This window comes from Gossypium hirsutum, chromosome D06, assembly GCF_007990345.1.
Source record: "Gossypium hirsutum isolate 1008001.06 chromosome D06, Gossypium_hirsutum_v2.1, whole genome shotgun sequence".
NCBI classification, from domain to species: Eukaryota; Viridiplantae; Streptophyta; class Magnoliopsida; order Malvales; family Malvaceae; genus Gossypium; species Gossypium hirsutum.
Genome location: NC_053442.1, coordinates 52,955,515 through 52,982,740, shown reverse-complemented (window position 1 = coordinate 52,982,740; position 27,226 = coordinate 52,955,515). Strand labels below are relative to the sequence as shown.

The window sequence follows — 27,226 nt, the reverse complement described above, 5'->3', positions numbered from 1 at the left end:
GAGATTCAGCGCATAATGCATGTTATAAGTATCGTTACCTTAGGTTTTGGTACCTGCATGAAATTTTTTAAAAATTTGAGTTATAGAATCCGATTTTGGTATCGATACTTGTCAAGGGAACAAATACCTTGTTATATGTATCAATACCTTAGGTTTTGCTACTGATACTTGCCTCATGTTTTAAATGAAAATTTTATTCTATTTACTTCCAAATGAACTCGGTTAACCGACAAAGTTTCAAAACATCCGTAATTATATTAATAAGTCGTAAATGTTAAAATTTAGTCATAAAATGTTCAAATTACCTTTTGTTTAGCCAAGAGCGCTTTGGAAACAAATGTAATAGTTCTATACTGGGTCCCGAAGGTCGAATCAAGTATAGGGGTGTTACAGAGATAGATTAGGTTGAATTGGTACGTTTGGGTGTCAAATGTGGCATAACGAATTGATTGCTATGAATTGGTTTTAAAATGATGTTTTGAAATGTTATTGGAATGGTCTTGTGTAGGTAAATGTTGTGCAAAATGCACCATTTGGTTAAGTTGAAAGGTTCACATGAAATAGATACCAAATGGCCTAAGTTGTGCCAAAAACAGAGTCCACGTCATGACGTCAAGTGATAGTCGTCGCGTCGAAGCATAGGTTTTAGGCCATGGTGTGACCAAAAACTCTGTCATCACAATGAGGGCCAAGTTAGTAAGTCACGTCGCGACAAGGAACTTCCTCACGTCATGACGTCAGATTTTAATTTTGAAAATGTTACAATTTGATCCTTGTTTAATTCTAGGTTAATTTTAGAGCATACGTAGACTCGTATAAGACCCGAGGAGGACTGTATAATGTGATTATGAACTGAATTGGTTATATTGGGATGATTTATATTTAAATTGAATGTTATTTCTTTTTAGTTGCTTCAACGACTATAGCATTTCGTAGCCCGAACTTGGTAATCAGGTTGGGTAAGTGGTGTTATAGTTCATTTACTAGTGTGTTAGTGGATTGATCCGCGTATCTTTTCTCAAATCTGAGTCAATTAATAGAGGTTGTAATATGAAAATAAAATGCGAAATGCTTATGATAGTAAAATGGAAATGGAAATATAATATTAGAAATGAACGTCGATTGTAAAATATAAAACGAGATGCAAATACCATGATAGTGCATAGATAATCTAATAATTGGTAAACGAGGTGTTTCATTGATTTCATAAATAACTATATTGGTATGGCAAGACGAATCAAATATGGATACCTTGATAATTGATCAGCCAAATGATTTTTGTTTATATAATAACTATATTGAGAAGAATTTTGGTTACCAATGTTATTTAATTTGCTTATTCATTTTATGTATTTACGTTGATTTCTAATTGTTTTAACACCATTGAGTATTCCATACTTAGCATATGGTTATTTTTTTCCATACGCAAGTCTAAAACAAGTTTCTAGTATATTGAAATCAGAAAGCATCCAAATTTAGTAGCTCAACTCAGCTCGGGTCAAGTTTGAGTTCCTTTGTATTCATATATATATAGCTAATGGCATGTACCAAGGCTAATCTTGGTGTTTACATAACATTTTGGTTGACTTGGTATGCTTGTTTAGTAATGGACCTATAAATTTTTCTTTGATGAACTTTAATGCTTGAGTTATAAATTATTATGCATGAAAACAAAGGTTTGTTTACTTGCCAAGCTTGGTTAGGTTGAAGAGTATTTGCTATTCAATTATTGGAAGATTTGATCATGTTTTACTATATTAAGTTTAAGCAATTGAGATTGGTATAATAATGGTGTAAGTAAGGCTTGAACAGGTTGGTATTTGAATGCTTAAAAATGTTCATTTAAGGGAAATATTGCATTAGTGTCTTAAGATAGGAGGAACATGTCTTGACACCTCAAGAACAAATTCACCCATTTAGTGCATCTCACAACTTCAAGTCTTGAGACTAAATGAATAAGTCTTGAGACAACATCGCTTAAGTCTCAAGACAATACCACATCGAAGTAAAAATAGTGACACAGGGAAGGTCTGTCTCGAGATACATCGAGTTCAAATTCGAATCCCAAGTTTGTATTTGACCTCGTACAATTCCTAAATTACTTTAATTAAGATCAATTAACATCCATTGTATGTGTTTTTGCATTGGATTGAAATTATATACGATTTATTCGATTGAATGCCATGTCACCCAGGAAAATGATATTGAATTAGTTTAAGTTTCTTCAACAACGTAATGTGACATCACACATTTTAATCTAGTGATCGAGTAGGACGTGGGTTTCACAACCCTAGGGTATTACAAAAAGGCGCTGCCACCCTTACCTTTTCTACTTAGAGTAGAAGTTGTATCATCTTTTACAATATTAGTATTTAATCAAGCCCTATCCGAATAGAACTGTTGTATAAATAAGAAACTATCAATTAAACAATTTAGACACCTTCTCATAAGCCATTATTCTAATAAAAAGTAGTGGAAATTTATTTCTAAGAATAACAACTATTTTTAGGAAAAACGTACAGTGTTCAGTTATAGAAAGATATATACTTTCCTACTGAAAGTAAATAAAAGTCTTCATTCTATGATTTGGTTCGTGTTGCTCGAGCCCATACTTGAGGCCAGGGATTTAAATAGCAATCCGATACCGAAATAGCAGCCTCTATATAGCGGTAGCGGCACCGTCCGAAATTGCTACTGCTAAAAATAGCGATGTGAAGAGGAGTCAAATCGTTAGCGGTGGATCGCGGTCGCAATTTAACGGGTAACGGACAATTGCGGCAATAACGGATCGTTATTCCCATTATTTTTCGTTACTGTAAAATTTAAAAAAAAATCCATCTCCTCTAAACAAAAATCAACAGAAATACAATAAGACAAAAGGGAATATATTCCCTTACCTGCAAAATTAGAGAGTTTTCAATCAAAAAAAAGTAAAAAGAAGTCTAAATAAACAGAAAAAAGCAATCCAAAGCAATAGAAAATATAAAATTCTCATATTTCGATTTAGACTCTGAACTCCAAACCAAACGGCAAACAAAATCACAACACAACTACCATTGAACCCGAGAAGCAAACCTTGATCACTTGCAGTCTTGCACATTCGAAGATTCATAATTTTCAAGTAAGTACCTAAAATTTTTTTTCTTGATTCTTGCTTGTTTTTGCCGTAAAATGCAAATATTGTTGTAAGTTACAAACAAGTCTTGAATTTGCAATGCAAATATGTTCTTTAGACTTTAGGTTAGGGATGAAGGGAGAAGGGATTAGATGACTCGAATGGGTTTGAAGATGGATGTAGAGAAAAATGATGAAGGATGCCAAAGATTTTGAATAGTTTTTTTTTCTCTTTTTTCATTTTTAATTTCTCCTTTCTGTTTACTTTTCAATTGACATTTGGTTTTTCTAAAGGTCAGATTTTATTATGTCAAGGTAGATTTTTTATTATTGTAAAGCATTAAATATCATTTATTAGCTCCTGCTCCTGGCACAGGCATTGATGTGCTGGATAGTGGATAGTTTAAAGCATTAAATCTTCAAAAAAAACATTATTTAATGCATGGTCTAAAATTTTCTAATTAAAATTTATTGAATACATAATGATATTTTTTATTTTTAAATAATTTTATTTTAAAATAATAAGATTTAATTTTTTTAATATTAATATTTAATTCAATTTTAATATATTTCAATTTCATAATTTATTTTATTATGCTTTTAATGAAAAAATTATAGCCTCCATCACTTATGAGTTGTATTATTAAAGGTAAAAAATCAAGACATTAATTCGTGTTTTTCTTCATCAAATCCGATAGATGACTTTAATTCAACATTAGATAAATCTCTATTGATTTCAGTTTGCATAATATGAAAAACTTGAATTTTTAAATTTGATCCAATTTGAATTTAAATTTATTAAGAAGGAACAAAACAAACTATTTATAACAAAAACTTTGAAACCAAGTAATAATGGGTTATGATATTGTTGTTTTTTAAAAAATAATAAATTACGGATTATGCAATAAATTTAATTTTTCCATGTTAATGATGTTTACTTTTTTTGTATTATATTGTTGATAATATAAGTAATGAGTTGATTATATTTCTAAATATAATTTTATGTTTCTTATATATAAATAAAAATAAAACATGCCACCACGTGAAGAGTTCTCGAATAAAGGATTGGAGGGTGCATCAAGTAATGATATAGGTTGGCACTTTAGAACTCCAGTGGCAAATATGAAAGGAAATGTCATATGTAAACTTTGTGGTAAAGTTGTGAAAGGAGGAATAACACGATTTAAAGAGCACATTGCTCATAAAACCGACAATGTTACACCATGCCCTAATGTTTCTGGAATGTGATACTTTATTATTGTTTTTAAATGTTATTGTAAATTTATCAATAAAGATTATATAATTTATAATAATATAAAGTGTGAATTATTTTTATTTTATTAACAGGTGTCATTAGAGAAAGTATGATGAATATATTGAAAGAAAGCAACACAAAGAAAATAGACAAAAAGAGGAGAAAAGATAAATTCTTATCTCAATTAAGAGAAGAGGAGGATGAACACAAGGAATTCATTGATAAGGTTTCTGCTATAAGGCAAGCAACTCGAGAAAGTATCCAATCACAACACGAGTGGCATAGAAGGGAAGAATTCAGACGAAATACTGGTGGTTGGAATAACATTTACGAAGAAGGGCGATCTTCTCATGGATCAACTAGAGAATACATAGAGAAAGAACAAGTAAATTCATCCCAAATGAGTTGAGTTTACCTTAAGGGAGCTATACCTGAAATGGTTAGAAGCAAGAGTTCAAAGCAACCAAAGGTGAATGACTTTTTTAAAGAGTTTTCGAAGGAAGATAGGTGAATCGGGATCTAAATTTTTAATAAATGGAAGACTTCCTTTTCAATTAGCAAGCTCTCCATGGTTGTATAACTTGATTCAAGTGTCAACAGAAGTTAGACAATGTGTAAAGCTCCCAACACCATATGAGGTTTCAGATGTGTATTTGGAGTCAAAGTATCAACGAGTTCGTGATTGGGTAAATGGACTAAAGACTCATTAGAAAGAATTGGATGCAACTTTAATGTATAATGGTTGGACCAACAGTTTGATTCAAATGCACATCATTAATTTCCTTGTTTATTGCTGTAAAGGAACCATTTTTTGGAAATCGGTAGATGTCTCAAGTGTCCGTAATAGAAATGTTGAATTCTACTACTGTTTGTTAGATTCAGTTGTAGAAGAAATTGGAGAAAATTACATTGTCCAAATAGTGACTGATAATGAGACAGCAATGAAAGCTGCTGGAAAAAAAATTAATGTTGAAAAGAAAACATCTATATTGGACCTCATGTGCAGCTCATAGATTTATACCTTAAAGATATTGGGAAAAAGCCCAGTGTAGCAAAAGTGTTAGATGAGGCAAAAAAAGTGACTTGCTTTATATACAATCATACTTGGACTATTGATTTGATGAACAAGTATACACAAGAGAAACAAATACCTCGACCCGCTCTTACTCGATTTGTAACTCATTTCATTCAACTTGAAGAGATAACAAGACAAAAGCAAGGTCTGAAAGAAATGTTTAATTCAAAGGTCAGTATTTTATAATTAGTTAATATAATTACTTAAATATAGCAACTTTTAATGACTATTAGTTCCAAATAATTTAAATTATATTATTTTAAAATTTTTCTTATGAATATATAGGAATTTAAAGAATCAAAATGGGTACAGCAAAAGTCAGGGCCTGCTTATAAAACTAAAAATATTGTTTTGGGAAAAAAATTTTGAAAAAAAGCCAATGACCTCATAAAAGTTTACGAGCCCCTAATAAAAGTATTGAGACTTGTGGATAGCGATGAAAAACCAACAATGAGCTTCATTTATGAGGTTGTTGATAGAGCTAAATGAGCAATTCAACAAGATTGTTGATATTTCACCGAGTACGAAAAGATTATTGACAATAGATGAAATTTTGTGCATTCCGACTTTATTCAGCTGGTAAGATAAAATGTTTCATATAATTAAGAACTATTTTTATATTTTATTATTTTAAGCTTTAGATTATTATTTGATGATATTCTTATAAATTATACTTAGGTTATTTTCTCAATCCTCAATTTCAATTTGGGGTGGAGCATTCTGAGAATGTACTAATAGAAATTTAGAAGGTACACGATCAGGAATTGAAAGATTAGAACATTCTCTTGATACTCAAGTTAGAATGGTTAATCAGGTTAGATTCAAGTATTATTATTAGTAACTTAGTTACATAATTTGAAATAGAATTTTTTTTTTTTACTCTATCTTTTATTTTTGCAGTTGTTACTATTTAAAGATAAACATGAGACATTCGGTACTCTACAAGCACAAAGAGCTTGGAAGCAAATGAATCCAGATAAACAGTTAATTAAATTATTTAATTTAATTTATATTATTTAATTATATTGTACATTTTAAAGTTATTTTGAAATTTAAATAATATTATGCAACTGAGTGGTGGATAATATACGGCACATATGTTCCTGAATTACAAAAATTAGCAATTAAAATGCTTAGCCAAACAACTTCAGCATCAAATAGCGAACGAAATTGGAGCACATTTAGTTATATTCACACCAAGGCAAGAAATAGGTTAAAGTATAAAAAGCTTGAGAAACTAGTGTTTACCTATTATAATATGAGGCTTCAGATAAGGCATAAAAAAACGAACATTGATATAAACGCTAGTTTTAATTCTATCAACCTTGATCATATCTTTGAAGATGTTGATCCACTACTAGAATGGCTTCATGAGAAAGAGATTCCATTGTTAGATGGTGAAAATACTGGTGTGTTGCCTGTGGATACCTCTGATGATGAAATAGATGTTGATCAATCTCAACAACAAAATTTGTCCCATTCAAGTTCTAGTTCAATGCCAAGTCAGAGTGACGATGGACTCGATGGTGGTGGTTTAAGTCCAATTGATGAGGATGATGGATATTGTGGTGATAGAGGTGAAATTAGGTCTTCTAGTCAGTATGGAGGAGAATGTGGGGTTGATACCACTAGTGGACATTTTTGTGATAGATTAGAGTTTGATGGAAATATGTTTCCTAAACCTAGGAGAGATCAAAGTGAACCTAGAGCTCCATCAAAAGGAAAGGCAAGAAGCATACTTCTATAGGCTCTTCATCTGGTAAGAGATCGAGTTCAGTAACCTTGGGTATAGTGATTCATCTGCTAGCACTCAATGATGGTAATGAAACCATAATTCAATATAATGCTAAAAATATTCCAATCTACATAAATAATGTAAGATTTGTAATTCCTAAAATTTTATGTTTTCTTGAAATGCATGAAGATATATTGTTAGAAAATAATTTTATATGTCAATATTTACCATTTTCTATTAATAAAAAGTCAATTAGTTTATCTGTAGAAAATTCTTATATGGAAATACCATTAGTTAATAATAATAAATGTGTGTAATAAAACTTTTACACCATTAAAAGAATAAATTATGTACTTTTATGTACTAATAAATTATTGTTGATTATCTTAGCAAGCCACAAGGATAGAGGTAAAAAAAACTTCTAGAAACAATTGGTGAATGGACTACTGTTTATAAAAAACCTAACAAAGGGAAAGCAACAAATTTCAAACAAGGATTTGTACCTGCACAAGTACCATTTTATCCTAACCAAAGATATTATGTGTCATATCCAATGGTAAACCAACCAATTGGAACTTCTTCATCATTGACACCAAAAACGGTTAGTCAATCACAATGGTCCCAAAATCCAAATTCAGCGTTTCAAGCCAGTTATGTTGAAATGATTAAGGGAACAAAAAATTTGTTGAAACAACAACAAATTCAAGATATTAAAGATCTTTCTAAAATAAAAGATTTTTATAATCCTAGTTTATCACTAGAATTTTATAATCTTATTAATGAAATATGGAACACCCACGTTTTTGAACAAAGAGCAAGTTTAGAAGAGCTCTTACCAAGTTTTCATTATTTTTGGTTGAAAAAAATCCAAAGAAAATGAAGCTGATGGATTTTTGTTAAAATCTATTTTATATAGGGATTGGGATGAATTCCGAATATTTATTATGGATATTAAGGAGATAAACAATCTTCTTCATATATTTCAATATTTTATTAATAAAGGGAAAAATAATCTCATTATGAATAAAATGTTTAGGTTATGTTTACATAATAAAGCTAGAAATATTTTACCAGTAGAGATATTTAATAAAATAGATTGAGCAATTAACAACGAGCTAACTCTATTTCAAAAAACATTTTCAGAATATTTCTTACAAGCTTATATTTTTACAAATGATATAGGAGAAGAATTTCCTACTATCAAATTTAGATTAGATCATGAACCGTTCGATATAACCATTATTGAATGGGGTTTTATAAAAAAATTAATAGTACAAAATTTTTCTTTTCATCTTTTAAAAGATTTTCCTGTAGCTGTTAAATCAGCATTATCAAGCATTATACACAATGATGATTTTTTCTACTATTTTTATATTCAAATAAGCAGCCTTATTGGTATTGTTGAAAAAAAAAATTATCAACCATATCAACTATGGATTACTCAAAAGATGATTGCAAGCCCGCAATTATCTACTATCAAAGAAAACAAAGAACACTTGGCAAAAACAATTGACAGGTGTCACAATGATTTAAGCTATTATCAAACCCAAGCTGGGATTGATTTAATAGCTAAAGCCAAATATCTTCAAGAAAAAAATTATCAACTCTGGATAGATGGAAGAAGAATATTAGCATACCATTCTGGTATTATTGAAGAAAGAGATAAAGAATCCATGCGACTACTAAAAAAGATAGCCGACAAAGAAATTGAAAATTCTTCATCTCATATTCTAGAAAAAATCAAAAGCACATGGGAAAATTGGAATTCACCAAGACTTTCATTTGATTCATTAAATTTGGATGAAATCGAAGAAATGAATCTTGTTAACATCCAACAAGGATAAAGCCAAAAAAGGCTAACACCAAGAAAGAAGAAGCAACTTGAAAAACAAGGCATCTAGATACAAACAAAACTATCATCAAACTAATGATGTAAGCAATGATGATGGAAGCAACCATTAATTCAACGATGCAAAGTGGAAGCAATCAGGTTCATGCAATCAAAGAAGTAATACGACAAATGCAACGTGGAAGCAACCACATCCACAAAGAGATAAGATCTGTATCAGAAACACTGCGTGAGATTCAAAGAACAATTGTATAGAGTTTTGAAACTCAGTTATAAATAGAAGAAGGAAACCAATTGTATAGCATCGAGAAATACTTAGCTTTCTTCTCTTTTGCTAATAGTTTTTTCCTTTGTAAATTTCTCTACTTTAATATACAAGCCTTCCAATAAACCCTCGCACTTACCCCCTGAAATTGGTGATTTTTGTACAGAAATATGGGTTTTCCATACTTCATTAATAAGATTATAAAATTCTGGTGATAAGCCAAGATTATAAAAATCTTTTATTTTAGAAAGATAATTAAAATCTTGAATTTATTATTGTTTCAACAAATTTTCTGTTCCCTTAATCATTTCAGCATAACTGGCTTGAAACACTGAATTTAGATTTTAGGACCATTGTGATTGACTAACCGTATTTGGAGTCAATGATAAAGAAGTTCCAATTGGTTGGTTTTACCATTGAATATAGCACATAATATCACTAGTTAGGATAAAATAGTACTTGAACAGGTACAAATCCTTGTTTAAAATTTGTTACTTTCCCTTTGTTGGGTTTTTTATAAACAACAATCCATTCACCAACTGTTTCTAAAGATTTTTTACCTCTATCCGTAAGGCCTGCTAAGATAATCAACAATAATTTATTAGTACATAAAAGTACATAACTTATTCTTTTAATGGTGTAAGTTTTATTACACACAAATTTATTATTATTAACTAATGGTATTTCTATATAAGAAATTTCTACAAATAAACTAATTGACTTTTTATTAATAGAAAATGGTAAATACTGACATATAAAATTATCTCCTAATAATATATCTCCATACATTTCAGGAAAAATAAAATTTTAGGAATTACAAACATTACATTATTTATGTAGATTGGAATATTTTTAGCTTTATATTGAATTATGGTTTTATTATCATCTATTCCTATTGCTTTTATAGGATTTTTAATAATTTCCCATTTTTCTATATGGTTTAGAAGAAATTCCGAACTCTGAACAACAAGATATAAAATTAGGAAATTTAATTAGAGAAGAAAAAAATCTCTCTAATAAAATAATAGAAAAAATTAATAAAAATCATATTTCTAAAGAAGAAATATATAAAATATCTAAGTTTAAAATATGGACTCAGAGGCATATAGAGAAGATAAGTGGAAATATTGTAGCTAAAGATACAAGAAGAGGATTAGCAGAAATCCCATTATTTACTAAAGATAAAATTAAGAGGAATAAAAAGAAATATATTCAAGTACGATATATCCATCTAGGGATAATAATGATTACTATTAGAGCACTATTTAGGAAAGATCATGATATTCTTATAATAGCTGTTCTTTTAGATAAGATTTGAAAATCAAATAAAAGCACTTATTGAAGGAATTCAGTCTAATTTGCATACTAGTGTAATAAGATTTAAGGTTAAACCAAATTACTTTATATCCATTACAAATCGTCTAATAGAAGAGTGTCTATGCTTTAAAATTCAGACAAAAAATTCTGATATTCATGATCTAGCAGAAGATCTAGCAATAAGTTGGACTTCTATTAATGAATATACAAATACTACAGAGGTTGAAATTAAAGAGATAAATAACAAAATTATTGAGCTCTTCGAACCTAATAAATTTACTACAGAAATACAACCTAAATTATTAAATTTAAAGGATCTATCAATTCCAAAAGATTGGATGCATTTAACATGCGCGGTCATGGTTTGCAATATTTCCACCTGACTTTATTGCATTTGATGATTGTAATCTTAGTGGAAATGCTTTTACCGAAACAGAAAAAAGTGTACTTGATGAAGAGCCAAATGGAGAAGCGGCGAAGTCCTACACGTTACTTAATGAAATGAATGAAGAACTTTATGAGGGATCAAAATTTTCAAAAATATCCTATATTCGTCTTTTTCACTTAAAATGTTTGGGAGGGTAGACCGAAAATTCTTTGACAATACTGTTAGAGTTTTTAAGAGATATGTTTTCGTTTGTAAAAATCCCTCATTCATGCAAAGATATGAAGAAACTGTTAAAATATTTAGGCCTTGGGTGCAACAAAATTTATAGTTGCCCAAATGACTGCATGTTATATTGAGGTGATCGGAAAAACCAACAGTCTTATCATGTTTGCGGTAAATCTCGTTGGATGAATAGAAATACAGAAAATGTGAATGAGGATGAATGTGCGGCACAGTCAAAAAAGAAGCCAATTAAGATTTTATGATATTTTCCGCTAATACCAATGCTTCAAAGGCTTTTCATGTCGTCAAAGACAGCCGAATCTATGACGTGACATCATGATCAACGAACCGATGATGAATTATTAAGGCATCCTGCGGATTCTTTAGCTTGAAAATCATTTGACAGTAAATTTCCAAGCTTTGCAAGCGATCCTCGAAGTGTGAGGCTTGGGCTAGCATCTGATGGATTTAATCCTTATAAAATCATGAGCACTTCATACAGTACTTAACCTGTAGTGCTTGTTTCTTACAATTTACCTCCATAGATTTGCATGAAGCAATCTTCTTTTATCTTATCTATGATTATCTCTAGAAAGAAAGATCCCGAAAATGATATTGACATTTATTTGCAGTCACTTATTGAAGAGTTAAAACAATTATGGGCGGGTGTTGAGACATATGATGCATTGAGAAAGAATAACTTTTATTTACGTGCAGCTTTTTTGTGGATCATTAATGATTTCCCGGCTTATGTCAATTTATCTGGTTGGAGTACCAAAGGACGTTATGCTTGTCCTTATTATGTTGCGCAAACATGTTCGAAATAGTTATATAGTGGGAAGAAGTTCTCTTATATGGGGCATCGTCGGTGATTAAATAAAAATCATAGATTTAGATTTTAGAGGACTCTATTTGACGGTACTGAAGAGTTATGAGAAGCTCTTAAGCAGGCCATTGGATTTGAAATCTTGTTCATATTGAAAGGTATCAATTTCAGTTATAGAAAGATGAATCAACCACCCAACACGCAAACAAAGAGAAGATCGAGGGATGAATCTAATGAAGAGGATGATCCTAATGAAGTAAACTTCTGGAAGAAAAGAAGTATTTTTTTGAGTTACCTTATTGAAAGCATCACATTTTACGACACAATCTTGATGTCATGCATATTGAGAATAATGTTTGCGAGAACATCATTGGGACAATTTTGAATGTCGATGGAAAATCAAAAAACAATTTTCAGAGGCGACTTGATTTAGTTAACATGAGAATTCGGCGTGATCTTCATCCCCAAGTACTTTCGAATGAGAAATATCAGTTGTCACATATTTTTGCAATGTCAAAGAAAGAAAAAGAAGTATTCTACACGGTGTTAAAGGATATAAAGGTCCCAGATGCGTATGCATCAAATATATCTCAATGTGTGAGTCTTAAAAATCGAAGATTATTCCTTAAAATCACATGATTATCACATCTTGATGCAAGATTTACTGTCAGTTGCTTTACGATATTATATGTCAAAAAAGGTGACGTCTTGTATAATTGAACTATCCAATATAATGAAAGCTATTTGTGGAAAAATTTTAAATGTTGAAGAACTTGAAAAAGTATAAGATCGAGCCGCTTTGACTTTATGCAATTTGGAGAAGATCTTTCCACCTTCCTTCTTCACTATTATGGAACACTTGCTAATCCATCTCCCTAATGAAGCAATACTTGGTGGACTGATTTTCTATCGATGGATGTATCCTATAGAAAGGTGCTAATTTATTTGTAAAGTATTCATTCATTCAACTTTATACCTTTAGTTACAACTTTTGATAATATTGTATATCGTGTTTAAGTTCCTATTCAAATTGAAGTCTTCTTGTCATAATAAACGCTATCTAGAAAGATCAATTGCTAAATGTTACTTGGCAGAGGAGTATATGAATTTCTATTTTAGATATTTAGAATATGTTAAAATAAGATTGAATAGACCAAGAAGAATGGGCTGCATATAATAGTACAACAATAATTTTAGTAACTAATTACAAAAATAATAGTATATATAAAATAGTTGAAATATTTAACAAGATTAAGATTTAAATTATAATATTACATATAATTAAAAAATCGTAAAATATTATTACATCATAATTCATAAATATCTTCATCCACATCCTAGTGAACCCATTGAAATTGTGTACTAGTACTAGGGATAATTTCATTTAAGTTTTTTCTGGAAAAGACAATTTCTGATATTTCGTCGATGTCATCTCTACTTCCATTGCCCATGTTAAACAAGTCTTTAGGGGTGTTACGGAGTATATCGTACCATCCCTCATCAATTGGATCTTTCAAGTAAAAAACTTGTTTGACTTGAAATGAAAATACATACAACTCATCTATCAATTGTTGTCCAGTGTGAATTAATCAAGAGAAGTTCACCATTGTAAAACCAAATTGATCTTTTTTTTAATTCTACGAGCAGTATTAACATCAGCCCAATCATATCGAAATAAGACAACTTTCTGTTTGCCATAGTAACCCAACTCAATAATGTCAGTAAGAAGCTCGTAATACTCCACATTTCCCTCAACAGGATTACTGTCCCTAGCACTAACATAACTTGTAATTGAAGAATTAACTATTCCACAATTTTGAGTCCTCCTCAATCTTTTACGAGATTTTGTATGAAACCTGAATCCATTAATGAAGAAGGCAGTATATCTTTTTACTACTCTATTCGGACCTTGAAAAAGCCATTTAACTTCGTCATTGACGTCCTTTCTACTCCAAACCTATTAAATCGAAAGTAAATTGATTAATTATAAATGTTATACGAAAACATTATTATTTATCAATGAAAGCTTCAGTTGCATATGATTTGCCCTAACCATTCATGAAAAGATTCTATAAATAACTTATAAATCTCTCAATGTTGTAATCTTCGAGAGCGTGAACGAGATCTCAAGACTTGTTTGCACTTACTACGTTAAAAAGTGGATTACTTGGTTAGAAGATAAACAAATTAAAAAGATAAATATTTATCAAATTTTAAAACTTACTTGCGTAATGTTTCAATTGAATCATGGTGAAAAAGAACATATTAATGTGCTTGTACCAAGATCTATCATCTAAATGTTCAATTTACCGATTGGTTCTCCATAACTTCGAAATAAATAAATTTCAGGTAAGTGATGATTAGTGAGTCCAGCATTTCTACTTGGTCTATTCATTCTTGTTTCAACATCTTCTAAAATATCTAGATCAAAAAGTCATACTCTTTTGCCAAGTAACTTTCAGCAATTGATCCTTCTGGATAACGCTTATTATGACAATAAGACTTCAATTTACATAGAAACCTAAACATGATATACAACATTATCAAAAATTGTAACTAAAGGTATATTCATGAATGAATAAAAACTTTTCAAATAAATTAGCACATCTATAGGATACATTCACCGATAGAAAATCAATCCACCAAGTTTTGCTTCATGAGGGAGATGGATTAGCAAGTGTACTATAATAGTAAATAACGAAGGTAGAAAGATCTTCTCCAAATTGCATAAAGTCAAGACGGCTCGATCTTATACTTTCCCAAGTTCTTCAATAATCAAAACTTTACCACAAATGGCTTTCATTATATTGGATAGTTCAATTATACAAGACGTCGCCTTTTTTGACATACAACACCGTAAAGCAACTTGCAGTAACTCTTGCATCAAGATGTGATAATCATATGATTTTAAGAAATATAGTCTTCGATTTTTAAGACTCACACATCGAGATATATTTGATGCATACGCATCTGGGACTTTTATATCCTTCAACACTGTGTAGAATACTTTTTTTCTTTCTTCAACATTGAAAAATAGAAGGCAACAATCGAGATTTTCTATTCAGAAGTAATTGGAGGTGAAGATCACATCGAATTCCCAAGTCAACTAGATCAAGTTAACTTTGAAGATTATCTTTCGATTTTTTATCAACATTCAAAATTGTCCCGATGATGTTCTCGCAAACATTTTTTTTAATATGCATGACATCAAGATTATGTCGCAAAATGTGATACTCCCAATAATGCAACTTAAAAAAAATATTTCTTTTTTTTCCACAAGTCCGCCTCATTAGAATCATCCTTTTCATCAAATTCATCATCAATCTACCAGTCAACATCGCCAACGTACGCCTCCCTCAGTCTTCTCTTTGTTTGCGTGTTAGGTGGTTGATTCATCTTCCCATAACTAAAATTGATATCTTTTAATATGAATAAGATTTCAGAACCAATGATCTACTCAAAAGCTTCTCTCAACTCTTCAGCACCATCAAATAAAGTCCTCTGAAATCTAAATCTATGATTTTCATCTAACCACCGACGATGCCCCATATAAAAGAACTTCCCATTATATAACCACTAACCACCGACAATGCCCCATATAAGAAAACTTCCTATTATGTAACCACTTCGAACATGTTTGCGCCGCACAATGACAAGCATAACGTCCTTTAGTACTCCAACAAGATAAATTAGGATAAGCCGAAAATCATTACTAGTCCACAACAAAGTTGCTCGTAAACAAAAGTTTTCTCAAGACATCATATGTTTCAACACCCGCCAATAACTATTTCAACTCTTCAATAAGTGGCTGCATATAAATGTCGATATCATTCCCGGGACCTTTCTCTCCAGGGATAATCATAAATAAAATAAAAAAAGATTGCTTCATGCAAATCCACAGAGGCATATTGTAAGGAACAAGCACTACAGGCCAAGTACTATACAGAGTACTCATGATTTTAAAATGATTAAATCCATTAGATGCTAGTTCAATCCTCACATTCCGAGGATCGCTTGCAAAGCTTGAAAATTTACTATCAAATGATTTTCAAGCTAAAGAATCCGCAGGATGCCTTAATAATCCATCATTGGTTCGTTGATCATGATGCCACCTCATAGACTCGACTGTCTTTAACGACATGAAAAACCTTTGAAGCATTGGTATTAGTGGAAAACATCGCAAAATCTTTATTGGCTTCTTTCTTAACTGTGTCTCACCTTCATCCTCATTCACATCTTTTGTATTACTATTCATCCAATGAGATTTACCGCAAACATGACAAGACTGTTACTTTTTCCGATCACTTCAATACAACATGCAATTATTTGGGCAAATATGAATTTTGTCGTACCCAAGGCCTAAATCTTTTATCAGTTTCTTCATATATTTGCATGAATGAGAAATTTTTGCAAACAAAAACATATCTCTCAAAAACTCTAACAGTAATGTCAGAGTTTCTGGTCCACCCTCCCAGACATTTTAAGTGAAAAAGATAAATGCAGAAGGACAATTTTAAATTTTTTGATCCCTCATAAAGTTCTTCATTAATTTCATTAAGTAACTTGTAAATCTTCGCCACTTCTCCATTTGGCTCTTCATTAAGTACACTTCTTCCCATTTCGGTAAAAACATTTCCACCAATATCACAATCATCGGATGCAATAATTTCAAGTGGAAACGATTGCAAACCATGACTGCGCATATTAAATGTATCCCGCAACATACCTTCCATGTCATCTTCTCTAACAGACTAATGGTAGGCATTATGAGGATAAGCCGAATTAATCGTTGAAGAAGTTCTACGAGGTGTACACTCTCCATGAAAAATCTATTTTTTATACTTCCGAATAAAGCCATTAACAATTAGATGTTTGTAGACAACTTCACGAATATGCCAATTGATGTTGCCATACTTCTTACACGGGCAAAGAATCATATTCTCTTAGTTTGCATTTTGAAATGTAAAATTTAGAAAAGTTTGTACTCCATTTCGATAGTCATTGCTTACCCTTGACAAATTCATCCAACTCTTATCCATTTCGTAGCTCTTGAAGTCTAAAGTTGACAATAAATTACGGTTACTTAAGTGTTCTAAATTGATTTAAATCATGTCATTATACTAAAATAGATAATACATATCAAGTATCAAGTATCTAATGGGTGTAAACTAATTCAGGTAAGTTGTTTATTTATAAGTTTTATGTACTACATACTCAAATTTCTGTGATTTTTATATTTTTTAATTCAAAGTTTTATGTAAGTTATGATATGATATATATTTATATAAGTTATGCAAGTTATGATGTGATATATATTTATGTAAGTTCTGTAAATTATGGTCCAAAGTTTTTTTTTATTCTTTAAATGATTATGTAAGTTATGATAATCATAAACTTTAAATGTTTATGTAAGTTATGATTATCATCTTTAAATTTTAAGTTTAAATTTTAACCCTTTAATTATACTCCTTTAATTTTTAAATTTGTGTTTTCATCACCTTTATGTTTACTATACTTAAAAGACAAAAATTAACAAATTAATAATTATATGTTAATAAAGTTAATAATTATTAATTTTTCATCTATTTTGAGTTCATTTTTAAATTAAATTTCCATGAACTTTTTAACTTTATACTACACATTAACATCGATCAATTTATTTTTATGATAATATTTATGAAAAATATTAAAATAATTTTAACATTAAGATAAATATTATTTTCCTTTAAAAATTTTATTTTAATTAAATAATATTTATTTCTATGATAAATATTATATTATGTTTTATTTTTGAAATTAGAACTTTAAATTATATACTTTTAACGATAAATAAAAAATATTATTTAAATTAAATTTTCTATGAATATTTTAACTTTAAAACTAAATATAAAAATTAATGAATTTAAATTTAGAATTTAAAATAATAAATTAATAACACAATTAAAATCTAAAAACTAGAACTCAAGTTATCATCTTCTCTTCTAATTTGTAATTTTTTATTTAGCTATTATCATGAGATAATAATTAATATAAAATATTTTTAAGAAAACAATTACTATAAAATTTTAATATCCTTGAAATGAGTAACTTTATTAGAAGAAAAATTAAATTCATTCTAAATTCAAAATATGATATTAATTTAAGTCATTTTACTTAGTAATTAATTTATCTCAAATGAGTAACTTTTGCTCCTCAACGCGAAGAAATAATAATATATAACAGTAAATTTAGATCTTAATATTTATATTTTTTTGTCTATTTACTCATTATTTTAGCTAAATTGAAAATTATAAAAATAAAAAATATATATAATTTAACATAGTATTATATGTTACATTAACAAATAATTGAAAATTATAAAAGTAAAAAATAAAATCAAAATTAAACATAAATGTTTAAATTTCAATTCTGGTTATCTGAAAATCTATGCATATATAATATCATATTTGAGTAGTGAAAAAATAGTAAAAGGGAAAAGCATAATGGTTGAAGATTGAAGATGGAAGTTAGGTTGGTAGAATAAATGGGTGTGTCAAAAATCAGCCAACAAAAGGAAGCTTACAGTGTCAGCCAATAAACTGGCAACAAAATTGTAAGCATAAGCTGCCCCCACCATAGTTGGTATGTATGAACGATTTTCCCATCACCTCAATTAATACCATCAATTTAAAAGTAAAAAGATAATGAAGTGTTAAAACATCATTGGCAATAAACACGCTTCATTGGATTCCAATTTCTTTAAATAAATAAATAAAACAAAGTGAAATCTCTAGGAAAGGGGGTATTATCCTTAGATATGATCATTTATGTTTGTGTTTTTATATTAAATGTGATAAAAGTTAAAACATTAATTTTTATTTATTCAATTAGATCAAAATCATGGAATCTATTTATGAATAATTTTATATATTCAAAGATGGCTGCATCAGTGAGAGTTGAAACACTGGCTGAATTCCAGTGTCCCACAACCACCACATATGATCAGTGCAGCAGAAGGATTTTAGTGGGGTTCAACAAATATATTTTTGGACTGCAATTTTCAGCATTTTGATCATGACTTGGGGGAACATTTTTCACAAATATCAAGATATTTTATTTGCATGCATAAATCATTTCACTTTTATTTTAATATAATTTTCACTCTATTTATTTTATTGGTCTATTGGAAAAACCCACAATAGAGTTTTTTTCTCATTTTAGTTTTTCCCGGAAAATAAAATAAAAGACAGAATTTTATATAGATGGAGACAAGGGAAGAGGAATAGTAAAATTGGTTTAATTTAAATAAATTGAGTAGTCATACACTTAGAGCATTCTTCCCACCCAACAATAATAAAAAAGTTATTCAGAAAATTCACAGAATTGGAAGTCCTTAGTTTGTTATTTTGGCAGCTTAAGGAAAATGAATACGTGTAAAAAAGGGAATGTCGGTGCTCCTCACCACTTTGATTTTATCCTAACCCAAAAGGAATAAACAAAAATTCCACTAAAATCAAATGTAACCATTGTTTCTACCGAATAAAAGCAAAACAAAATCATCACCTTCTGCAGATGAGATTGCTTGCTTCTATCATTATTTTATTTACATTTTGGACATAATTTTTTTAATATATTTACTACTGCAAAAAGCGAATGTTGGAGAGTGGATAAGAAGGATTGTGACCCCTTTATTTTTTGTTTTATAAAAATATTCGATTTGTGTTTTCGTGTTAATTCTACAATATCTGGAAAATATATACCAAGCATTATGCTTCTGTTTTTCAATATCAAGCTCTTTATGTGATAGTGGTCAAAGACTAAAGAAAACAGGAATAAAAACAACCATTAATTCTAGTCTGTACCAGATATTAAAAAGGATAGCGCACCTTGGCAAAGAGCTGCAACCTGCACTTGGACAATGTTATCTGCCAACTAATGCTGATAACTACGTATCTCCAAACCCAAACTTAAATGTTTCCCCAAACCAAAACCCTGCAAGAAAACAAATTAACATTCATAAACCCAGTACAGTAGATACACACACCAAGTGCTAGCAAATATTTACCTAAACCAGCTTGCAAATAGGAAACAAAAATTCGTGAAGCTTCCTCAAATGCTAACAAATTTCCTAAACAACAATCTAACACAACTACTCAAGAGGCTGGCAACATTTCATCAAAGGAGAAAATAAATAATAAGTACAAGTGAAGAGAAAGCAGCAGTTATAAAAATAAGGGTGAAATTCACTGCTATTACCTTTACACACTTTGGCCTGCTTAATTCAGTCTGACCAAAAAAGAGAAAGAAATAGAATATTTGGAGCTTAGTAACTGCCCTGCAAAATCGTGCTCTATATCAAGAACTTGCCAATGTAATCACATAACATGACTATATGTAGCTATTTTAATCACATAAGAAACTAAATAAGTGAACTGAAAACCAGTAACACCAAAACTGTCACCACATATGCTTGTTCCATAAGATAAACCAAATTCAAACATATGATCTTACTCGTACCTGGAAGACAAGAGGTTTATTCAAATCAACAGTGAATTTGTGTGCAACCATCTTCGCAACTGCATTAAAGAAAAAATTTGTTTAGCAAAGGATTAATAAATTACTAATTTTTTTTTAAAGAATAACAAAAACAAGTATAAAAAATATAATTACTATTCTAATAATTACATTAGTTTATTTTATTGCTAACAAATACTATTCATGCTATCAAATACTTCTTTTGTCCCATTGTGGGCAGTCCAAGCAAGGCCATCAGGGCAGGCTCAAGTCCATACAATTCAGAGCTGGAAGGAAGAACTATGTAAGCAGAAAATGCAACATATATGTTCTTTTATATGCTTCAATAAAAAAAACAATCATACCCTGGAATGCCACTGTGATTAATTGTATTATTGCCTATAGATGTTTCATCAAATTCAACCCAATGGCAATGACTCCAAATTTGAGATAGTTCTAAATGGTGTAAAGTGTACCCCAGATTTGAAACACCACAGATCTGCTCTCATTCACTATAAAGTTGCCACTAACTCAAGCTGAGAATTTAGGTAATCTTTAACCCGAAGGTCTCATGAATTTAACTTTTCTCTAACAAGGTTAAGTCCCTACTGATTAGTAAAGTCTCTGAGTTCAAATTTTGTGAACAAAAAAAATAGTCGGAGAGAGCTTTCCTCGCTTTGAGGTCTTACATTTTGATAATAAAGTCTTACAAAAAATCCTGACAACTACAAAAATTTTAAAAAAAAATTATCATCCTTAAAAGAAAAGAAACAAAAATCTATCAATCATTTAAAACTTAGCATTGCAATTGTCCAAATCCCTCTGAATGGATTTCTTCACGTAACCCATCGATCTTAATGGCATGTAATTTATTAATCTAAATCCAAAATCCGAATTCTAGGTCAGTTAATGAATAAAGCACATTTGAACTACCCAAATTAAAATTTCTAAAATTTTAACACGATTGAAAACTAAAGTAAATTTTACCAAACCCAAACAAAAAAACATCAAAAACCTCACATACTTGCTAAGACTAAGTTCGCTGCTGGGTAAAGTGGCTAGGCGTCGGGAAACTAGGTAAACAGTTGCTCGGTTACAGCCTCTGAGGAAAGGGGGCACAGTGGGTGTTTAGGTTTCGAGAAATCAAAGAACAGACTGAGAAATAAAATAGACCAACAGGTAGAGAGGATTTTCGGGTATAAAATAGAAGAACAGGTTTTTAATTTTAGTCAAGCAAAGAATAGGCTGAGAAAGAAAAGGGTATCGGGAAAGAAAAGGGAATCGGGGGGAGAGAAATAAAACGGTACCGTTTGCAAAAGAAAAGGGAATGGGGGGAGAAATAAAATGGCGTCGTTTGCGAAAGAAAAGGGAAGCAGTTTGTAGCAAAGAATAAAAACCGCGTTGTTTCAATCCAAATTAAAAATTTGCGACCTGTACGGTAAAACGTCGTTATTGTTTACATTTTGCGATATTTTCAAGAAAAATGTCATTAATGGTACATATTAACAGAGTTTTCGGTCCAAACGTCATTTAAAGCTTAATTTGCTGTAGTGTTAGGATAAGAATACCAAGCTTGGAAACATTAAGGTTCGATGTTAACTTCAATATATATATGTTTTGTTGAAACCACTTTTTTAAGTTTGAAAAAACAAAATCGACTTTTAAAAATAAAAATGAGAGTCGCCACCGATCATTTATTGTGGTGTGATTGGTTCACCATTAAAAATAAATTTTAGGACTGTGAAATTTGAGAAAATAGATTCGAGAGACGATTCCGCACGAGGAAGGGTTAGCACCCTCGTAACGCCCAAAATTGGTACCGAATCGATTGTTTAATGTTTTAATGTCGAAACCTTGAAAAGATTTTAAAATACGATCCTTTAACGAGAAAATTCGAATAAACCAAACTGAATGACAAGACAAACTCATTTCGCAGAAATAAATTGCCACACTCAGTGAGTTAGAATGCAATCAATTCGATCTTTGAAATTGGATTTGTCCCTTAAAAAATGTGTTTTAAGAAGGTTATTCGATTATTTAAGTTAATCGAGAAATCATAATCCAGTAAGTTAGGGTTCAATTTCTCGAAATTCTTAAACATCCAACATTGCCTTTATTTTAAAATCGGGATAACGAAATGTCATATCTAGTAAGTTGGGATCCAACATTTTGAAGTCTCAAAAACTGTATTTTAAAATTGTATGGTTTTACCAAAATAAATACTCGGCTATTCAAATTCATCGAGAAGAATTGAAGCCTAGTAAGTTAGGGCACAATTCTCTCGAGAACTTATAAACACCAAGTTTTCAGAAAATTGTGAAATTGAATGATTGTAGCGCTTTAGTAAAATACAATTTTTTTTATAAACGAGATAGGATTGAATAGCAATATAATATAAAAGATAAATAGCAACCCAAACATGCACTAAGAATTAACAAGCAAGTGAAAGGTAAATACAAAGAAGAACAGCAATAGTAGTTCTACACATATTATACAAATGCCATTCTTAACAACTAACCATCAAAGAAATTAATGAGCAAACTTCATATAACTAAGCCCAAATGATAAAAGAGGAATTACACTTAACGAATCCTAAGTACAAAAGTTCTAAAAAATTTATGCATGAACTCAAAATAGACTTGAAATAAACTAATAACAACATTGTATAATAGTATTTTGAAATGAATTTGAAACGAATAATATGTCTATTAATTTAACATACATAGTATATTCAACATAGTCATATAAAAAAATAATACATATATAGATGCAAAAAATGAGGTAGTCATATACATAAATAGTTTAAAAAACCAATTACATGTAAGTAAAGTCGATTTAAAATACATATATAAACATATTAAAAGTCTTGAAGTCAATAAACTTAAAAATATCTAATATCATAATATTAACATATATTTTTAAAATATTTAATAATTTATGTGTACATGAATAATAGCATTATATATAAAAATATATATTGTCCTATAAATATTTGATATAAAAATATTCAAAAGGTAAATTTTAAAATGGAGATAAAACATTAAAATATATAAAGATTTCATCCAATCTTCATAAAATATATGTATATTAATAAACGACGAATTAAATAATAATATATCAAAAATTTAAAAGGGTATAAGGGATAAAAGACTAATGTATGATAAATTTAAATTACATTAATAACAATTTAAATAAAAATATATTGTATTTTAAAAATTGTATTAATAATAAGTTAAAAAAATATCAAACTTAAAGATTGAAATAATGTTGGAAATAACCATATCAAAATAATAATGAAATATATTTAACCATAAATAAATAAAGATTAAATTACAACTAGAATTAAAAACGAACTAAATTATTTATCTGGTTAAATCTAAGGGACCAAAACGGAAATTAAACGCAAAGGTTCGGGCATTCAAGTCTAAACAATGGAAACGACGTCGCTTAACAGAGGGCTTAAATGCAATCGAAGTTAAATGCGCAGCATACATTAAAAAAACAGAAGAAAACTGAATCGAAACGGCACCGAATACAGAGAGGCCTATTGCGCAAATAGACCAAAAAGTCAGAATGCACGGATCCTCCCCGTGTCGGGTTACACACACGGGTCGGGCTCTTAGAACGCTGCCATTTCCAAGCCATTACATTGGCTCTATCCGGCGACGTTTCAAAACCTAACTTTAAAAGCCTAAACCTAAAGATCTCCTCACTTCCAAAACCTAAAGGGAGACCATTTGTCCCTGCGCCGCTCGATATTCAACGCCCTTAAACAGTCCCCGATCCTAGCCCGTACTCCGTTGACGACGGATAGAGCCAAGATCGCACTGTCAGGTACGAGTTCTAACTTCCCCCTCTTTTCTGTTATTTGCTCCATATATATACTTATATGAGGCTAATAACAGACGAAAAAGAAAAAACCATCGGAGAAGAAAAGAAAGCGGAAGGAAAAGAAAACCTTTTCTTTTTGTATTGATTTTCTGCGTATGTGATACAATATGCCTTTTTTTGTTCGTAACCTTTACAAAATGGTTTTATAGCCGAAAGTAACAAATGAAAAATTATAAAAGATCTATTTTCTTTTTTCTTTTTTTTTGCTGCCGATTTCTGCCCCCCTTTTCGTTCATTCGTCCTCTGTCGCGTTGTGTGTTACAGGTGTTTGTTGCATTGTAGGTACGGGTACAGAGACACGTGACGTGGCTCGGCTCGTGCGAGAGCAGAGGCTGGCGTGGAACGGCTACACGCGCGCAGGTGCAACACGTGCGAGGAAAAGGCCTAGTGGTTGCGGCGCTGGTTGGGGCTGATGCTAGGGTTTCCCCTGCTGTTGTAATCGGGTTTCTGTAGTCGGGCTAGGGATTTGGGCATTAGTTTTAGGCCTGCTATTTGTTGTAATTTCGACTTTATTTCTGGGTTTGGGTTAACTGGGCTTACTGTTGTAAACTGGACTGTTAATAATTTATTTATTATTTTTTTTGGTTTATTTTGTTGGTTTATGGGCCGAGCAAAAATGGGCTCTTACAGCTGCCCCTCTTTTCTCATTGTCGTGTAACAGGAATGAAGCAAAGACTAAAAAAGGCCAATTTTTCCCGGTCGTGCTAGACCTTGGTGCTCTTCTTCTTCGAGTTGCCTCATTCCATCCTACTGCATCTTCAGAGGTATAAGAATTAGTGCTTCGATCCACTCCACTATAATATCAGGGAGATAAGATTTGTAACTCGTAACTTTGGAAAGTAAGATTCGCCATCCTAGCTTTAATCTTTTTAACTGCACTGACTGGGAATGTAAGATTCGCTGTTGTAGCTTTAATCTTTTTAACCGCAATGTCAGGGAGGCCAGATTCACCGTTGTGGCTTTAATCTGTTCCACTGCATTGCCGAGAGGTAGGATTCACTGCTGTAGCTTTAATCTTTTTAACTGCAATGTCGGGGAAGCAAGATTCACCAATGTGGCTTTAATCTGTTCCACTGCATCGCTTGGGAGGTAAGATTCGCTGTTGTAGCTTTAATCTTTTTAACTGTAATGTCAGGGAAGCAAGATTCACCAATGTGGCTTTAATCTGTTCCACTACATCGCTTGGGAGATAAGATCTGTAATTTTTTGGTCTATTCCATCGTGATCTTAGGGAGATAAGACCTGATGTGATCTACTCTACTGTAACTTCAGAGAGATAAGATCCTTTGTTTTAATCCGCTCCACTGTAATCTCAGGGAGTAGGATTACTAGCTTCAATCTGCTCCGCTGTAATCTCAGGGAGATAAGATTTCTGGCTTCAATCTGATGCGATCTACTCTACTGTAACTTCAAAGAGATAAGATCATTTATTTTAATCCGCTCCACTGTAATCTCAGGGAGATACGATTACTAGCTTCAATCTGCTCCTCTGTAATCTCAGGGAGATAAGATTTCTAGCTTCAATCTGATGCGATCTACTCTACTGTAACTTCAGAGAGATAAGACCTTTTATTTTAATCCGCTCCACTATAATTTCAGGGAGATAATATTACTAGCTTAAATCTACTTCCTTATACTTGAAGATAAGATTTGCCGTCTTCGGTCTGCTCCGCTACTACTTAGGGAAACAAGATCTACAATTTCCAATCTATTCCACTGCTGGTCAGGGACATAGGACTTGTGACTTAAATCTGTTTCCCTACTCCTGGAGAAGATAAGATTCACCGTCTTCGATCTACTCCGCTACTGCTTAGGAAGACAAGATCTACAATTTCCAACCTATTCCACTGCTGGTCAGGGACATAGGACTTGTGGCTTAAATATGTTTCCCTACTCCTAAGGAAGATAAGATTCGCCATTTTTAATCTGCTCCGCTACTGCTTAGGAAGACAAGATCTACAATTTCCAACCTATTCCACTGCTGGTCAGAGACATAGGACTTGTAAATCTGTTTCCCTACTCCTGGAGAAGATAAGATTCGCCGTCTTCGATCTGCTCCGCTACTGCTTAAGGAAACAAGATCTGTAATTTCCAACCTATTCCACTGCTGGTCAAGGACATAGGACTTATGATTTCACCGATCTGTTCTCTGGGGAATACAACCTGTATAATTCGTTTATAAACTTAATTATGCCTAGTGATTAGGATGTCATGATCAGAATGAATCAAATGCTCCTAACTAGACATGTGTGAATAGTGTTTGTATGAATGCAGAATTTTATTTTTCCGAGAATGATCCCGCTTAGGTTGTCATTAATTGAAGTTTATCAAGGCTTTAACACTGACGTGCTACAACGTCTTCTCGCTTGACCGACTTCTTCAAAGAATCACTTAGTCAGATTGCCCTCACTGTAAACTTCAAAGTTTAATCCATTGGGGCCCATAATTTGTACCATCATTCTCCCACTATAATCTAAGTGTAGAAATATGTGGCTTTTCCTCAATCCTTCTATCACAATTCAGGGATACAAGATCTAAGTCTGTCTGGTCCCTTACACCATTCCCAGGGTGTCGTACTTATATGCAAATGAAGGCTCTCTTCTCCAAGGTAACCTCTTCCTATTGCCTGATGATCATTGCTTGCTTGTTTATTTAAGCTTTGTCACCAACCCGTCATCTTTGCATTTTGTTCAATCAATGCATTTGACAACAAAATCCAAAGAGAAAGTCCAAATTTAGACTCTTCCTTCTCAAATTTCCAACCTTTAAATTTGGTGAGCTCTAAACAATAGTCCT

General features: G+C 31.2%; 1 long non-coding RNA gene across 2 annotated transcripts; it reads right to left on the bottom strand.

Moving 5' to 3' along the window:
- Positions 1–2,186: 2,186 nt before the first annotated feature.
- On the bottom strand, positions 2,187–21,930 carry LOC107901861 (uncharacterized). Of its 2 annotated transcripts, none has more exons than XR_001685469.2 (5): positions 21,564–21,930; positions 20,543–20,601; positions 20,282–20,360; positions 19,912–20,017; positions 2,187–2,897 (listed from the first exon to the last, which is right to left on the bottom strand). It is a non-coding gene; the product is annotated as an uncharacterized lncRNA (long non-coding RNA). The 2 variants fall into 2 exon arrangements; XR_001685470.2 differs by having other exon boundaries at positions 2,187–2,813; positions 21,564–21,923.
- Between the last annotated feature and the right edge of the window lie 5,296 nt (positions 21,931–27,226).